The sequence below is a fragment of the Colias philodice genome, chromosome 2, assembly GCF_061535455.1.
Source record: "Colias philodice isolate Cphi_HAF_F1 chromosome 2, ilColPhil1 Martin Lab GWU primary, whole genome shotgun sequence".
Taxonomy (NCBI): Eukaryota; Metazoa; Arthropoda; class Insecta; order Lepidoptera; family Pieridae; genus Colias; species Colias philodice.
The window spans coordinates 2,430,705-2,447,085 of NC_143087.1; the positions used below are offsets into that span (position 1 = coordinate 2,430,705).

Genomic DNA, 16,381 nt, shown 5'->3' on the forward strand with positions numbered 1-16,381 from the left:
TATATTTTATAATATAACACATAATATAATGTTTCGTACATTTGAAACATGCGATCCGATTTCCTTGTTATAAAATAATATTACACGTGTTGCTATAAATATAAACTAGCGGTCTGCCCCGGCTTCGCCCGTGGTACCTACATGTTTAAAGTTTAAACTATCCTATCTCTCAAGTTGGATCGAACTGCACATGGTGTGCGAATTTTATTATAATCGGTTAAGTGGTTTAGGAGTCCATTGAGAACAAACATTGTGACACGAGATTTATATAATATGTCGTGGCCATATCGTAAATTTGCTCATTTCATGATATGACTGGCCATTTCACGAAATGGTCGCATTTCGTGAAATGGCCAATTTAGTTTGGCCACATCATGATGTGGCTTGAGCAGATCAATGATAAGAAATCGTTTCACGATATAGCCAACTAAACACGCGGTTTTTTCATGAAATGATCAAAATTATTTGATCATATCCTAAAATAGTTACATTAATCATTGGTAGAGGCGCTGCAGCTGCAAGCTCTGTGTTTATGTGATAAGATGGCGGCCGCTGGCGAAAATTTAATTATTCGCAGTTAAAAACTTCATAATTCGTTTAATAACAATATGAAAAAAGTCATAGCAAAGAATTTACGACGGTTCGAGTACTATGGAAAATGTGGATATCTTATACATATTATGTATTGAAGAAAAAAATGCGTCTTAAATAAAATAATTTAAGACGCATTTTTTCTTTTAGGATATATATTTATATATCCTACTATAGTATTATAATTGTTTGTTTTTTAAAAAGCGATCCGCTTCTGGCACTCGCCGGCCGCTGCCGCGGCACGCTCGCTTTGCTCGCTCGGCTCGTGCGTTGTTTATCAAAGTCTAACCTAACCTAACCTAACTGTTTTTTATTGCAAAAACGATTCACTTCTAGCATTCGCCGACCGCTGCCGCGGCACTAACTTAAATGACATTAAACAAGTTTTTAGAATATTCTGATTTTTTTTAATATTTTATGGACTCTTTATATTTTATACGATCTGGCCAAATGTGGATGGCCAAATCGTGAAACGTTGACGATTTAACGATCTGATCAAACTATGTTGGCCATTTCATGAAATGCGACCATTTCGTGAAATGATCGATCATATCATGAAATGAGCAAATCTACGATATGGCCACGACATATATATTAAGATAAGTAAGAAAATATTATTTTCGTACTTGTTTAAAATCGTGTGGGCCGAATAAAATAACGTATCACACTGTTGCCGGATACTAATTTTTCAATATAATTCTTTATTTTACTGAAAACAGGCTGTAAATCTACACAAAATGAAGTATGAAGTAAACATACTAGCAACGAACACACCGAAGGTCGAGGCCATGATGTCATAATATAATTCTTCGCACATTTGTTTTTCAAGAGCTGCAAGTTTTAGATGTGGTAGGTATATCGCGGAAGCCGAGAATTTTCCTACATGCATGTGTGAGTAGACTCGTGCAACTAGCTAGCCGAGGTCGCCCACATTTGATCTGCAAATTCGTGCGCTAAGGTCACTGTCCGCTTCCAGGGTCGCACGCCCAATTTTTGCTTGTTAATTATAAAAATAATGCGTTGTATAATGCTATTTATATCTCCCTCGCACTACTCGCAATCCAATAAGTCCGTCGCTACGATACCAGCGCTGCGAACGCACACATAGGCAACGACTAGAAAAATACATCCACGAATTTCGGCTATCGTGTGCGTGTGTGCGTGAATGACGTTATCGTACAATGCGATTACAGGGACGAATCAGAATATTTCCTATTACGTTTTCAATGTTGCGGGAAATTGGTGAAATAGTACATTTTAGCACGGTTGATTAATTGAATGTTGGGCGTGACGTATTGTTGAATACAATAGCTATTAAATAAGATGCAAAAAGTTTTGGAAAAGGTTGTTTTTTAGGTGTGAGAGGTGTTTGTAAATTGGAAGTGCATTGGATAAAGTGGAGGTTAGGATTCGTGCCTGCGCTTACACGTGCCGCGATCGCGAGGTCCCTGGATGCGATCTTTGGCAGTCATTGTATGCAGGCATGTATTTGCGCACCGGCCCCCGGCGCCCGCGCCCCGCCCCCGCTCCGCCAAATGTTTTGTACTGCACGCATAGCTGATACATTTCGTAGGCCGATTACAACCTTCAATCTTTATGTATATTTACAGTAACGATATTGGTAGTTAGTAGATTAAATGCGTTTTATTTTTTGTTTGTTGGACGTTTTGAATGTAATGTAATGTAAATACTAAATAGATATCGCAGTTTGTGAAAATTGTAGTATTTTATTCAAATATGAATATACGATGTACTGTGTACATTATGTTCTTTACATATTGGTTATCTATATCCTTAGATTACAATCTATATCATGGAAAATATTAAAATATCCTGGTTGCTAGGTACTAATGATTATTAGAAACGTCATGGTTTTATAGAGTGGATGGATGGATGGATGTTTGTATGTGTAACTCTTTCTCGCAAAAGCCACCTTGATACTTGACAGGGCTGTTCCTCAAGTACCTACAAGGAAAGCATTTTTAAGATAAAATAAGACATACCTTTGTCCGTGGTTTCGTTCGTGGGTAAAACCGCGCGGCAAGGCTAGTTCTTGTTACACATAATATATTAATTTTTTTTTGAATAATTTGTAAACTTGTGATAAGTAGGTATAATAGATATTAATTTATTTTTATATGGGATTAAATCCAAAATTTTCCTTAATTAATATTCAATTACATGGCCGTGTAGGCCGCCAACGCATTTAATGCTAGCTCTTCACTCTCGTCGAGGTTAGGCGAGGCGAGGTTTAGCGAGGTTAAGCAAGGCGAGACAACACGAGGTTGTATCCATCTTCACTCTCGCCTTCGTTCATTTCTCTCTGTGTCGCGAGCATAATGGACGTGCTCGAAGTGACACGTGCCGCAACTCTATGCGTCTTTGCGTATATGAATTTTGTTAAAGTATATCACACTTAAAAAGTTAAAAAGCGTTGGAGAAGAAGGCGATGGTGGATAAAATCTATGCATGATATAACATCTATATACTGATTGACTGAACGCGAGAATGTGGACGCCGCACCTCGCCTCGTCTGCTCTCGCGCCTCGCGTCCTTTGACTCGCGCCCAAAAACCGACTCCAGACGGAGACCAGACGAGGCGAGACGAGGCACGGCGATGTGACGCGAGGGCTCCGACTACACTCTTGTGCTCGCGCTCCCTCGCCTAACCTCGACGAGAGTGAAGAGCTAGCGTAAAAGACAAATAGACGAATTCGGTCATTTGCATAGCGAGTACTTTATGTTAATACTATTGCAAACACGCGGTTTCACTTGCAGTCTGTTTTAATACCTATACTGACCTAAATAAAAATATTACTTACCATAATTATTATATTCGGTAATTGTAAGGATATCCCAATCAAAAATTAAAATACTAATAAAATTCTTAATATATAAACGCATTATGTACGGATATTATCAACCGACTTCCAAAAAAGGAGGAATTTCTTAATTTGGCTGTATTCTTTTATTTTTGCTACCTCAAAACTTTCGACTACTGCCTTCCGGTTGCTCTCATAAAAATTGTTTCCAGTTCTATTTTTTTCAATGCGGTTTAGTTTTAAAAATAAATATGTATTACAGAAACTTATTTGTATATTTTACGATAAGTGGCGTAATTCAGAACCTTATCTATGCTGATCTTAGATGCTTAATGATGTCTTCCTCAAAAATAAAAATAATAGGAGGTAGTTAGTAGTTACAAATATATTTTTTTGATATACCGTCACTGAGATGTATCTGCAATTCAGTTTACTCGCGGCTACTCTCACTGTTTAGTGCTCGTTGAGTTAAAATATAATATAATGAATAAATCGCGTTTTAAACCCGTCAAAAGTTTAGTATGTTCATTCGAAAATACTAACGTGAAGTTTTGTAATTATTTAGTAATCTTAGGTTTTAGTATCAACTTCGATCAGTGAAAAATTTTAAGGTATGTATTGTCACTTTTTACACGCTTTATATTAGCTTCACCTGTATGTTTGTTTGTTTGTAACCGACATCTTTGGGCGCGATTTTGACCCACTTTAAACGGCCAGATTTCGTTCAAACTTTGTAGATTTATTGAGGACCGATGACAATACACTAATTTGATAAAAATTTTCTATTTTTTAGTTCGGTTTTCTATAAAAAGCGTGTTTTTTAGTTTTTTTAAACAATTGCACGCCTCATAAGCGAAGCGTTGAGGTGGGTACTACTGTCACTTCGCGCAAAACATCTGATTTTTCAAACTTAAAATGTCTTTATGTATCATACATTGCACTTGTAAGATAATACATACACACACATATTAAGAAAAAACACTATTTTTAACATTCATGATATTTTTGATGTCATTTTTGTTATTTAAACTAGTTAAAAAACAGTTTAAAAAAGTTCTGTCTTGGACGTCCGTGTGTCTGTATGTGCGGAGGATTTTCTTGTTAACACGATAGCGACCGAAATACTTTATCTACTAATCGAGTCTTTTTTTTTCTCTTACGTTTGAGTATGCTCAGGAATAGAACCCTTTCATTTTTCAGGGTCTGATTCGATGTGGTTTAATTGTTATTAAATAAACAAAAATAATAATTAATAAATAATTATTAAAAAAAATTATGAGGCGTGCACTTTTGGATTTTCCAAATTATTATTATTTTATTACAATTTCTAGAGGTTAAAGCATATTTAATATACAAAATGCAATATTGATCACTAAACTTAATTATTTTTCATAGAATAATTAATTAATAATAAAATAAAATACACTACATACTGTATGATTATTCTATATATTTCTAAATAAAGGGGAATAATTTTGTTGCATATAAATTATTTATACTTATATATTTTACCAGCTTTCCGCCCGCGGCTTCGCCCGCTTTGTCTAAAGTATAATAAATTATATACTAAAACCTTCCTCTTGAATCACTCTATCTTTTAAAAAAACCGCATCAGAATCCGTTGCGTAGTTTTAAAGATTTAAGCATACATAGGGACATAGGGACAGAGAAAGCGACTTTGTTTTAACTATGTAGTGATTAGTGTTGCCGAACTATCGATAGTTTGACTATCGATAGTTGACCTTGAAAATAAGTCAGAATATCGATAGCACTATCGATAGTATCGATATTATCGATACTATCGATACTATCGATAGCGTTAATCATGGAATACTATTGATGAACTGCAATAGTATCGATAAAATCGATAGTATTGATTGCCAATAGTTGCTATACTATCGATACTGTCGATAGTATCGATACTATTGCTACTGAATATTGCAACTACAATCGATACTATCGATAGTACTGATACTATCGATAGTTTTGAGCTATCGATAGTAGTAAATTGTGCAATAGTATTGTTCACGATTTCTTGGTATAATGGGTCAGTCAATGGGCTTATTGGATTACGAATTAACGAACTAAAAAAAATGGATTGTACAAAGCGCCAATAGATAACTTGAAAAGTATTATAACGAAACATCTAGTTCTCTGTCATCCACTATAATATTATTGATAAAGCAATACTATCGAGAAAAAGGTCACTATCGATGGGACGATATTATCGATAGTATCGACACTATCGATAGTATCGATAGTTCGTTCGATATTGAGCTTCGATAGTATCGACACTATCGATAGTATCGATAGTTCGTTCGATATTGAGCTTCGATAGTATCGATACTATCGATGGTATTGCTATGTGTCGTAGTATTTACGCTTATAGGACTATCGATACTATCGATAGTATCGACACTATCGATAGTATCGATAGTGCTATCGATACTATTGCTTTTCCCCAACTATCGATAGTTAATCGATAGACTATCGATAGTGGACTATCGAGCGGCAACACTAGTAGTGATGCTTAACCAATTAACAATTTACTGATTTCTTACAAACTTCATAAAACATTACGAAAGGTTAAAATAATGGTAAAATCGAAACAAAGGAAAATTGCAAATGAAATGTGTTTTCTTGACCTATTCTCTGAATATTCCAAAAATGCATTCTGCGTCAGTAGCTTCTGATTTACTGCGCAGTAATAAAATTGTTCTTGAAGCAAGAAAAACTGCGAAAATTTCCATGAATTCTGTTTTCTGTTTTCTTGTATGTTGGTCGAAATGTTAGCCATTGGTTGCAGTAATAATACCTAATATTATAAATGCGAAAGTTTATGAGGATGGATGTGTGTGTATGTTTGTTAATCTTTCACGCAAATACTACTGAATCGATTACAATGAAAATTAGCACATTTAGAGGGTAACTTGAATTAACACATAGGATAAGTTTTATCCCGGAAATCCCACGGGAACGGGAACTATGCAGGATATTCTTTAAAACACGGGCGAAGCCGCGGGCGGAAAGCTAGTACATAAACCAAAAACTTATCTGAATAGATTTAACAGTAGCTGAAAATAAAGCCACTATGGTATAATAGTAAACACATGAATACAGAACTGAGCAGTCCTGGGTTCGATTTCTGATTGAAATTTTAAAGCATGTTCTCGCAAACCAAAAAGTTATAGTCTATAAGAAGTAAGAACGCAGATGATCATCCTCAGGTTGACACGGACATTAAAAAAATTGGTTGTCTGTAAAGTCGGTTTACTGACGATAGTTGAACGTGACAACGTCCGATTGTGCTTCTTTGTCACTCGTTCCGCGCTCTCGCTTGCACTTCAAGCCTTACATGGAACGCCTCAGAGCGAGGTAACGCCGCATGAGTCATGTTTTTTCGTGCGTGCAGCCGGCGCTATCGAATTATCGCTATCGACGTTGTCACGTCAAAAATTTATCGAATAAAATATATATCATAGATTAAAAATAAGAGCCAAGCGATGTCTTTGGAGCACTTTGGAGGCTCTAGCTTCAAGGCCAAATCGGCTCGAAAGTGAAAAGTCTCAATATAATACGATGGATATGGGTTGGCTCTTTTAGAATCCCCTGCGTCCCAAGAAGGTATACAATATACTTCCAATATATAAAAAGTATACCTTCATATACTATCAAAGGAATATAAGGACTTAAACCTATAAGTACTTACGTAACAACTAAAAAATAATCAACATACATAGTTATAGCAAATCCTACTATAATATTTGAAACGCAGTTTGTATAGATGGTGACGGACAGGATGATCATTTGTTACTCTTTCACGAAGAAATTGCTCGATTGATTTGGATTAAAGTTTAAACATTAATGTAAGGTTATAGGTACATAAGAATAACACATGAGCTATTGAGCTATTTACGTATTCTTAAATTGCAATACCCCTCCCTCGCCCCCCCGAAATCTTGCTTAAATCAAGATCATGACAAAGCACATTTAATTCTCTCAATCTACGAATAGGCTTCATGCACACCAATTTAGTAGCGTAAATAAATCTTTAAATTATGTTTGTGTTAATTATAACATTTGATAGACTAAGCAATTTTAAACATTGGCAAGTGGTGAATAATTTGAAGTCGTGACACTCTGGTTACTCTCCTAGATCTGTAAAGATAGCAGATTTTATTTTTACTGTATTTTATTTATATAAACCACAAAAATTTGAACGAATTCTAGTGACTTGAACATGAGATTAATCACTCAAATATTTTTAAATGTAAATAATATTATCTTAAACTTACTTATAGTTATAATATTAATGCGTTTTTAATTTATCACAGACATTATCATTATTAAATTAGTTATCTTTATATAAATCTTATTGTTTATAACAATTGCTTGAAAATACGAATGTCTTCCTATTTCCTATCCTAGAGACGTAGTTAGATAAAAATGTAATTAAATATTATTTAATTTGCAAATTATTATATTTCTAACAGTATACTGAAATTATAGTGAGGAAAATAGCTTTTTTTACCAGTTTTTTTTGTACGTAATAATTGGATTGAACTTGGAATTGTTTAAATTTGTAGAAAATTAGGAATGTTTCAATATTATGACGTTTATACTAGCTCTAGTCCGCGGTTTTACCGCAATTACCAAGCTTCCTATTAGTCTTAGCGTGATGATATGCGTTCTTTTGCCTTCCTCAGTAAATGGACATACCTATATATATAACACTGAAATAATTTTTCAAAATAATTTTTCAGACCCATGTTTCCTGAGATAAGCATGTTCAAACAAACAAACTCTTCAGCTTTATAATATAAGCATAGCTTAACAAAATAACACGACTATCACAACGACCTAACCTATTAAAACCTATAAAGCCGTTTAAATCCTTTCGTACGTCATGCAAAAAACATCTCAACTATGAATGCAAATAAATAAAGTTAAAAGAAACGCATCGTTTGACCCATTTATCGAGTTTCTATTTCAGAAAGGAGCACAACAGCTGCAGTAGTTTTCAGACAATATTATGACCTGGTTTCTAAACGTGCCTCTTTTGTGATCGATAGGCGGTTTAATAAAACATTCATGCGGTTTGGAATACCTAAGACAATATACTGTGGTACAAATACTAAGTACCTATCTACACTTTACTACATAGTATAAAACAAAGTCTCTTTCTTTGGCCCTATGTCCAATATGTATGCTTAAATCTTTGAAACTACGCAACGGATTTTGACGTGATTTTTTTTAATAGATAGAGTGATTCAAGGGGAGGTTTTAGTATATTATAATTTATTAGGTTTTAGACAAAGCGAGCGAAGCCGCGGGCGGAAAGCTAAGCTAAAGCTAAAAGTAATAAATAAAGCTGAAGACGATTTTTTTTGTTTTGTGCCATGCGATTTGGAAAATTCTTTCAGTGTTCGTACCAATCGGGAAAACTATAAAGACTATAAAGATCTGACTAGATAGACAAATCAGTGATGAAATTAATTTTTATCATTTAGGAATGTGCATACGATTTTAATTATCAACCAATAAATTAAATATTAACTTGCTATCTGCACTCGATATAAAAATTGGCGCATATCTATATTACAAAGTTGTTTGTTATTTGTTTGTTTGTTTGATTGATTGAACGCGCTAATCTCAGGAACTACTGGTCCGATTTAAAAAATTCTTTCGGTGTTAGATAGCCCACTTATCGAGGAAGGCTTAGGATATATATCATCACGTTAAGACCTACAGGAACGGAGCACTGCGGGTATAACCGCGGGGCATAGCTAGTTAATTATATCAGTTAAATGTTATCAACATACCACTTGCTTATCGCCAAAATAAGACTTCAACAAATAAAGAGAAAATATCAAACGTAAATGATACTTCCAGGTATTCATCAATCGCTGGAGGAAGTTAAATATAAAATAATCTCTTCTAAATAAGCAATTTGCGTGATAAATCATCGCTATAGCAAACATCAATGTTCTTAAATTTTATTGTGATGGAACGACCTTCTTTATTATGTTGTTTGTGTCAACGAAAAACGGCACCTTACAAAATAAGCCTTATTCTGATTTTGATTCCAATTAAAATATGACCTCTAAATGTAGTTAACTAATATTAAAAAGAGGGTAGAAAATATTTATTTATTGTGTCAAATCGTAACAACTTGTAGCATTTAAAAAATATTTTACCATATGCGATTGGCAAGTATAATACTAAAAGAAAATCAATATGATAAATCTTATTTTTAGTTATTTATTTAATGAATGAGTGGCGTTTAGCGAGTAATTAGTGAAGTCCTTAATTAGTTGTTTTAAATTTTAAAAGGTAAAAAAGCTAGTTTCATATCTTCTGGATATGTTCTGTTTAACTTATCTGTCGGTTAAATGAAAAAAAAAACGTATCAGCAAGTAAATGGGATTTCAGGATTAGGTGTTAAAAAATATAAAAACATAGTACGAGTTAAGTAGAGGAGATGCAAACGATTGTTTTATTCTGAAATAATATTATATGTGATATATAATAAACATTTTTCTGTAAGGGTGTGGTAACTTTCCAAATTCCCAGGTAAGAGGCCGACCTAAATCGGGAGCCAACCTTGAATTAAGGAATTCTATACATAGACGTATTTTGATTTAATCATTGCGTATTGAACAAATATCGATTACAAGCACTCCGCCATTTTGCAATGCAAATAATAATAATTTATTATGTGTACATTTCAATTACGCAGTTGCATAATAAGGATTGATTTTTACGTAAGTTTATGAATATTCCTATAAATCGACTATACGTGGAAATTTTCGCATAAAACATAAATTCAAAATTGTTTTGTGGTTTTATCTTGCATATTGATTGTTCGAAGTGTATTTTATGTTCAATATTGTCGTATTATGTAAATTTACGCAGCTTTTTGTATCGATTTATTAAATGTCATAGTCATTATTTGTTATACATTTCAATGCCATATCCATTACCTCTATTACATATTTTAATGCTTTAGATGTAATCCTTAAGAAAGGAAAACTAAACTGTTCGATGATGAGACGAGATAGGTACATCAATAAATTGTTGAGCGATAAAAAATGGGAACAATGGCTTGTCTCTTATCAATTAGAGTGTCCCCTCGAACTATTCCGAACACGGGTGGCATCAGATAAGTAAAAATATCAGACGGTCCCTAGCTATTCCCGTGTAGATCTGGGCTTGACCTAGTAAGCATTCAACAGCCTCGCATTAGTAGTTGACACATTATCGAGCCGAATTCTAAACGAGTATCGGCTTAGCGACGCAGGTGTATAATTGATCGAGCCTGAATTCAGTGGGAGCGTTACGCAATGCATTTTTTAGGGTCTGCGGGGTGGCTTCAGGAGCGGGTAGGGGGTAGCGGGATATGACGTTCGATTTAAAGGGTGGGCCCGGGCTGCAGGGGTTTGCAGGGCTGTTAACGGGCGCCACGCGCCTGCGCGCCGCGCTCGCCGCCGCCGCCGCCGCCCGATTTCCGTGCGAACGATGACAGTTCGCTGGGACTTACTTCCTCGATACCGCGCGTCCGCGGTTGATCAAGGGCCCCTTACGCCCCGCGTCTGGCGGCCGGCCAAACTACCGTTCGATCGAGACGCCGATGGCGATCTGAACATTCACGTAAGTATCGGACATTTTACAGCGGCCTTCTGTCTAAATTGAAAACTAAATGAGGCCGATCACGCTTGAGTGCTTTATGTCTATGTGCAGTGGTTCCGTGTATTTTTATGTTTGTGTAATTCGTGTATGCGTTGCTGTGTTTTTGTGGACGCGGTTTAATGGTTCTTCATTCTGATACTAAAGCTTTTTTGTACTTCTTTTTATGTCAAATAAATTGTTTCACCAATTGTGATATTTATTTTTTTATTAAATTTATACTGACCTGGTTCTTTGTTGTTCTCGTATTGAATAAAATATGACATTACAGTTTAAATCTCAGCATAATTTTGCTTGCTACTTTTGATATTGGCCAAATCATTTATCTTTATTGAATCTGTCCGGCTTTCTTTATTTTCAATTAATGCATCTTGCATTGCGTTACGTTTACCCTAATTTAATACTATAGTTTGATTTATTAAGATACTATGCGTTTGATTAATATTTTACGCTAATTCTTTATATTTTAAAAAGTATTTTATCTATAAAAGTATCGGTCTAAGGAAAATGTTAAATTACTACGGTAATAATTGCATTGTTCTTTGTTTTTTATCAATCGGCGAAAATTCGTCAAATACCTATTAATTATGATAATGAAATCACGACAAAAGAAAGGCAACAGTTGCGCTATAACAATAAACTATTGACAAGTAAAAACGCTCGTCAGTAAATAGCCTAAGCCATGCTACAGCTTACTGATGCGATTTTATGACTGTAAAATTTAATTATTAGGTATTCAAGTTCTATTGTATTTAAAATGATAATCCGACGAGATCCCTAATTAGCAGACTATATTTGCATTACATTGCTTTATTAGCAAAATTTTTGTAGAAGTTCAACCTTCTTAGGTCTTCCGTATCCTTACTAATATTATAAATGCGAAAGTCACTCTGTTTGTTACTCAATCACGCCTAAACTACTGAACCAATTTGCATGAAATTTGCTATGGAGATATTTTGATACCCGAGAAAGGACATAGGCTACCTTTTATTGCGAAACATGTACCACGGGCGAAGCCGGGGCGGACCACTAGTTTCTAATAAACAATTCCAAAATATTGACGATAATAGCTAAACCTACTTAGTACGCAATAGTGTAATGTAAAATAGCAATAGCTTATTTATTTCATTTAATTTCTATAATCGTTTCCACGACAAATAAAGTATAATAGAGCATTTTACATACACTATTTGGATAAAACTATGTATAGGAAATTATTATAATAATGACAATTAACTACAATGTCAGGAACTAAATAATGGAATAACTAATTGAATTACATACCTTACTCAAGGATTATAATATACAATTAAAGAAATTTTAATAGATTAAAAAAGAAATATATATATGTACTTTATTTATATGTAAACAAAATACAGTCCAGACAGACAAACTACCATGATGACGTTACAATTATTACTTTCATAATCAACGGAGAATCTACAGGTTGAATAAAAATCTGGATAACCGTATTCTCTATACTTATCTATACTATTATATTGTAAAGCTGAAGAGTTTGTTTGTTTGAACGCGGTAATCTCAGGAACTACTGGTCCGATTTGAAAAATTCTTTCGATGTAAGATAGCCCATTTTTCGAAGAAGGCTTAATAGGCTATATATCACGCTAAGACCAACAGGAGTGGAGCCACGTGGGTGAAACTGCGGGGCACAGCTAGTTAGGAAATTAAAGCGAACTAGGATTAAAAAGTACGAATTAGCCCAAAGCATTATAAGTAGACATCAATTGTCACAAATATAATTGCATTAATTATAACATAAGTACATAGTGTGAAAACAACGCGTGAAAACAAAACTTATACTAATAAATTCACTAAAATACATAGGATTTTCGAAGGCTTAATGACGTCTAGTGTATGATAAAAGGGTTGGCATTGAATGCTGTTTGACGATTCATTTAAATATGTAATCAGCTGTTAAAGAGAGGTAATTTATTGTTGTATGAATGTATGTATAGAAACTGAACACTGTAACCAAAGTCATTGGTACAGTTTATTATTATTACTAGTAAATTTTATGATGAAGGTTCGTGTTACACTTATGATCGTAAATTAGTGTTAAAGGGCTTCTTCGGTTTTTTGTCTTTAATCTGTATCAGATTCAGAATTTATGAAATTAAAACAGGAATTGTAATTTCGATACTTGTGTCACAAAGTTCCTATAGAATAAATTATTATAAGGATTGTGTATGAAAACTCATAACCATATAATTTTTTACCTTTGATAATAATTCAGAAATTTTTCAATTCAATTCATAATTCAGAAATAGTAACTATAATAATTATAATCAGAAATAGTTCAAAATATATAAAAGTCTTAAAACGATTTAATAAAGATTTTTGACGTCATTTAAAATTTAAATAGTTTGTTCGTTAAATTTGTAGAACCATATAAGGTATGATGTATTATGATGATGCAATTTTATTCGTCATAAAGTACTTAAGCGTGTTTAGTTAAAAGTCGATATTTGACATAAATTAAACGCCCAAAATTTAGTTTAGTATGCGAAGGCCGTAACACGGTACCAAATATAGGCTACAGTTGGCGCCACTTGCAGCGTTTAAATTCTATAACAGTTATGTATGTTCCGGTAGCTTTATACTAGACGATTCCCGCGACTTTTATAATAAAAATCTAGCAAATTCCCGTGACTACAGTTCTGAAAGCAGATTAATAAAGTTCGTGTATAAAATGGGCAAAAAAATTTCGGAAACCTTATCTGAAATAAATAAAGATATTTTAACTCCAATCGTCAGTAGCTTAAGGGAAATATGCTAGTTTACAAGAAAAAAGACATACGATGGCACCTTTATATCTTTTTATGTAGAGTCACAGAATAATAACTATAGTAGAGCCATTTTAATAGGCAACATTTGACAGTTCGACAAAATTCAACAACGTAACCTAGTAACGACGACCTAGAATAACATGATATTTCTTTTTGTTAGAACTGCACATTTGCTTAACTTTTTTCAATTACAATTACATATTTATAATAATAATGACCGATACAAGTAATTTTAGGATTAGATTTTACTGAAAAACCATTCTAAACATAATAAACAATTTCTGATTTAAAGAACTGACGTCGCTACAATTTTGTGTCAATAAACCATTTTTCTTTTTAAATACCAGAGACGTTACTCTAAAAATCGAAATCTGACATCTAGAATCGAATGCATTGATTACTTGGGAATAAAAATCATCATAAATTATTGACATGTGTTTCAATTTCGATTGACAAATGTTTCAAGTCCGTATCGATTAATTCACTTTAATCGATGTTTTTAAGCAGGTTACCACCCTATGAAGATAAAATTGATAGACGTCAAATGTTGCCTATTAAATTGGCTCGACAATAGTAGCTGTAGAGTGTAGACGTAAGAATTTGTGACGTAAAGATTGTTAGGTCCGTTTCAGGCTATATCTATGTTTTTTTTTGCTTTAGTTGTTTTTTTCAAGCGAACTGTCTTAACCAATTCCAGTTAGGTAAATACCAAAACAATAATCACCCTGTGAATAAACATTTTAAATGCGGGTAGTTTTGAAACTTACAGCCTGTTCTATTTTGTGATTCAAATGGCCGTACGCCTGTACACCAAACTTTCATGAAAGCAATTCATTTTATATAAGAGTCTTATAAGACCAGGCATAATATAAATATATAAAATCTGAATAAACAAAGATAGTCGTATATGTTTACTTACTACCAATGCAAGTAAAATATAAAAGCGAGATATGAACGGAGTGCTATTTTTTGTACGGCCCAACGTTACAAATTGATATGCCTATGCAGTAGACTGATAAAATAGATTAGATTACCCTACAAGAATTTAGTAAGCCCTGCGATGTACAGGCGGATTCTTTTTCAAGGCTGAAAAAATATAGGAAACGTTTGAAATATACCTAATACTTATTGTAGAAGTGTCCTTTTTGAACAATATGACTTTTAATTCTACATTGAAGTGGGATGTTTATAATTTAAAGCGATAAATGACTGGTCCTTAGTTAAAAATTTCGGTACTGCGCAGTTTCAGACAACGCGCACATATCCGTAGATTAGCAAGCATCTATATCTTGTGTTATTCTGGTACATAAGCTACTTCACTGGCAAGTATAATCAAAATTCGTTAAGTGGTTTTCAAGTGAAAGAGTACCAAATATCTACACAAACTTTTGCGTTTATAATATGTATTAGTAGGACTTATTTCTATGAACATATTTCCGTACTTATGAAAAATTAAAATGCAAAACTCATTTTTTTTTGCTATTGTAAGTATGAATCGTTGTTTTTGTCAATCATCGTGACTATTACATCGCGTCATTTAATATTTATTTATTCAGTTAACATTAAGTTAGCAATACAGTAGCGAAAATAGAGAATACTAGAAAAATATACCGTTGCACCGTCTTATAACCTATGATATATAATAATAGAGTCATTGCTTATAACCATTTAGGTATATTTCTTTTTAATGTCAATTAATATCATATAACTTCAGAAATTCTTAAACCTACGAGTATTCCAGTTTCAAAAATATGCAAAATCCAAAAAAAATAAACTAAATCGCGCGAAGTGACTTGAAATATGTACATACATAATAATTATGCTTGTACATAATAATTATGCTTTCCTAATTTTTTCAATATGAATTACTGAAATCTTGCCACTTGCCATAATTTGTTTTGGGCTGACAGACAGAATGGAAAACGATCAATGTTGGAAATAGGAATATTTTCTGTAAGAAAAAAATGTGTGCGTGTACTAGTGTAGACACTTGAGAAGTGAAACTTCTTTATGACCTTATTTTTCAAAAAATAATTTACTATATGCAACTTTACAGAAATACGTCGGTCGAATCACGCGTGGTAGGGATAAGAGGGGTAAGGGTAAGGGGCGCGTAACGGAAAAATGTCACGCAAAAATGTTACACTAAATTTTTTTCCAACCCCGATAAAGAAGTTTCACTTCAAAAAAAACTAAAAGAAAATAGCGCACCCACGGGGGGCCTCAAAGAAAATCGAAAGAGATTATTTATCAAAACCTCATGAAAAAATCTTTGCCCAACCTACTCTATCAAAGGAAACCGGTATACAACTAGTTATGGATATTAAAGAACCGATATAATTTGTTAGAGCTAAAAGTGTAACATCATTCTGAAAATAAAGGAACTACCTATTTCTGTATGAGTTTTTTAATTGAGCAAAGGTAAATAGAAACATCGAGTTATTTTGAGAAACTCATTTAATACGATTATAGGTA

At 33.6% G+C, this 16,381-nt stretch overlaps 2 protein-coding genes across 3 annotated transcripts in view; both read left to right on the forward strand.

Annotated features, from left to right (window-relative positions):
* The window catches only part of LOC149490199 (uncharacterized), a 245,421-nt gene that overhangs the window by 35,546 nt on the left and 193,494 nt on the right, over positions 1–16,381 (forward strand). The window lies entirely within an intron of this gene.
* chinmo (Chronologically inappropriate morphogenesis) overlaps positions 3,865–16,381 on the forward strand; it is a 65,235-nt gene continuing 52,718 nt past the window's right edge. The window contains exon 1 of one of the 2 annotated variants that reach the window (XM_089701181.1): positions 3,865–4,024. The gene's annotated coding sequence lies outside the window, so the exon portion shown is untranslated. Of the gene's footprint in view, positions 4,025–11,003; positions 11,064–16,381 lie in introns of those variants that run through there. The other variant, XM_089701187.1, reaches the window with a different exon arrangement.